This window comes from Tinamus guttatus, unplaced genomic scaffold (assembly GCF_059628265.1).
Source record: "Tinamus guttatus ecotype Peru unplaced genomic scaffold, ASM5962826v1 Tinamus_guttatus_pri_ptg000741l, whole genome shotgun sequence".
Lineage (NCBI taxonomy): Eukaryota > Metazoa > Chordata > Aves > Tinamiformes > Tinamidae > Tinamus > Tinamus guttatus.
Genome location: NW_028289275.1, coordinates 394,475 through 397,614, shown reverse-complemented (window position 1 = coordinate 397,614; position 3,140 = coordinate 394,475).

Genomic DNA, 3,140 nt, shown 5'->3' with positions numbered 1-3,140 from the left:
CGCGGCCGGCGGCGGCGGGAGGCGGAGAGAACTCACAGCGGGGCCCAGGCCAGGCTCCCCGTCGCCGCGGTGGCGGCGAGGCGGGGCGGTGGGCGCACCCGCGACCAATCGGAACACGGGGGCGTGATTGCCAGAAGAGAGAAACAATGGTGACTGGACAGTGGGGGGGGCTTTTATGAGAGGGGCCAATCAGAGCAGGGAGGATGGGCTGGGCTGTCGGCTGTGTCAGCCAATCGGCGCTTGAGTTACCTCAGCGGTGCTGCTGAGGCGTTTGGCGGGGAGGAAGGTTGGAGACGAACCTGGTCCGGCCCGGCCCGGCCCGGCCGTTCCCTGCTCTGCTCAACTAGGCCGGGATCACCGGGGAGCCACCTGCCCCCTGCACTGAGGCCAGCAGCGGGCCTGAAAAATGGAGGCGGTCCTGGCACCAGGAGGAAAAAATGGCTGGGTCCTGAATAAGTCCTGTGAATAAGGTGTTTCAATAACGAGATAAATAAATCCATAATCTGTAATCCATACGCAAGTCAGCAGTTGATGCCTTCAAATGCTTGTATGTGTTACCAGAACCTTCCTCCCTGGCCTTTCAAAACATCCTGCTTTCAAGGATATCCTAAGTGAAAACGTTTGACAACTTCAGAAGACATTAACTGCGAACTCTGCAAGTATACTGCAGATTCATCCTATTTAGCACATAATTTAATGCATAATGCATTTGTCCCATAATCTCTGCACAGTGTGTACCAAGTGAATCAAATCAATGCTGCTGCATCCTCTCTTAGGAGAATTTGTGCTTAATTTTGTGGCCTTAATGTTGCAGCAGAGTAGGTAATAATTTTTTCCCCCATTATTGGATACTCCTGCTTTATTGCTCTGAAAGATGAATTTCTACAATTGAAGTTAGCGTTCAAGTCATGGCAATTAGGTTTCCGAGAGTGTATCTCACTACCACTGAGAAAGTAGCGCGAGTTCCCATATTTGTGTGATTGAGGCAAGTTTCTTTTCTACAGCATCCCTTTTAATGGGGTGAGGCATCTTAATGTGTGGCTTTCTATCACTTCGGTGGGGAAAAAAAAAAGAAAGACTCTTAAGGTATAACAACACAAACCTGAGGATAATTTTCACCAGATGGTTGTGAATTAATCTTCCAGAAATGCTTTAGAGACAAACGTAAAGCCACAGGAAAAGAGGCTTTTTCCATGATTGTGATATGATCATGAAAAGTGAGGCTTGTTCTTGCAATTCAGTTCACAAGGTACTGCTGATTGGCAGCACCAAGGTGTCATGGAGCAAATCTAGGGCCTGCTCAGAAACCTTGTGAGGGCACTCAGATGATCTATGCTTTGCATTCACTAGACACTGCTTAAAAAAAACAATAATGGACAACTTTGTGTCTGCTGTGCTTATAACAAATATATAGTTATATAACCATAATATTTTAGAAAAGCAAGTAAAACTAATTAGCGTATATTTCCCCATGAAAATTGATTACAAAAGAGGAGAAGAATAAATTCATTTTCTAATTTACACTTTAATCTGCTAAACATTATTACAGCTAACAAACCTACCCTTGCTTTAGAATTATGTAGCACTTTATGTCTTGACATAACAAATACAAGATCATGTCCCACTGCTGAGCTCCATTTTCTCACTGGGCTACAGATAGTGCAGATGTAAGGCGCCTATAAAAAAAAGTTTTCTCTCTGATAAACAGAACAAGTAACTAAGAACATCTTGTATCATAATCAAAGCCCATGTTTTTACGGGCAGGGGAGCAATCAAGGGCATCTGGGAGCTTCCATCCTTCAAGAGCTCTAGACCTAACAGGAGGGCGGGCATTAGACACCATCCAACTACAATTTCCCACCTAATTTATCTAATCTTAAATTACAAAGTAAATGGCAATGGAATAGGAAGGACCATGGAGAACTCTAAGACTTGCTTTAGAGTGTTTTTTTTCTTTGCACACAGCACACATAAAATCTACTTCTAACCCATTCAGTCACCTCAAGCCTCTGTTAATCTGTATTTCTCTGTTACCAGATGGCTGGGGAAGCACAGGACTTTGTTATAACATTGATGAGCCCAAGTGCTGTGACATGGGGAGCAGCTGTGGAATTTCTTACTCCATGGGATGTGCTGGTGGAGAAGAATGTATGGAGATGCTCACATGCCAGTATTACCTCAGATAGCACTGCTATGAGATTAGCACTCGCATGCACATATTACACACACTCCTGGAATAATTACTAGAGAAGGTCATACCCCATAGCTGTTTTTTTTTTCTTTTTTCTTTTTTTTCTTTCCTGCTAATAAGCCTAACCCTATTTAAGGGGCAGGATGCTCACTTCCTATAGGTGCCTTCTCCACTCTGGTTAGAACTTATACAAAGATCACATTGGTGGCTGCTGTGATGTCCTCTTAGCTGGGAGGGCTGCCTGACTCTGTAGGAGTGGGACAAGGTGTCTGTTCCTCCCATGGCAAGTGCTGTATCTAGCCTTGAGCTTTGTGTCTAGAGGCCTCCAAAACCAGAAAGGACTTGAGGAGAGAGTGGGGGAAGCACCTTGGTAGCTTCTGTAGCAGGGGAGTTTGTGGGGAAGAAGTGAAGGAAGAGGTACCAGAGGTGCAGGTGGAAGAAGCATCAGCAGCACTGCAAGACACTTCGCAAGCCAGAGGAACGTCTGACGTTCAAGGTGATGTTCCCAAAAGGTGGGAAATGTTGGAAGTTTTGAAACTTTACCAAGCTTCTCAGATGACCCGGTACCTGGGAAATTTGATTGGGTGCATGAGTTTGGAGCTGGTCTGTGCTGCGTTTTGGAAAGCTGTGGGTTTTTCTGAAGGACTAGAGCAAATAAATTGATTTGAATTAGCAGAAAAGTCACAAGGAGAAAATTTGAGAGAAACCTCAGCCTGGCTTTAGCAGAAGATAGACCTGTACCCTCTGCTTTTGTAGAGTAAGGGCTTTAGAAAATGCTTGAAGAAGACCAGCCATGAAGCGCTTGTTTTCTCAAGCGCATGGCCCTGGGGACAAACAGGAGCAAGGCCTTAAGGAAAAATTGGGAAAACAGGCTAGCGGTAGTGATGGAGAGTTCTAGGTAGCTCTTTAAGGAAAAACGAGGACGTTTGTGCTGATGTGCAAGTGAGTG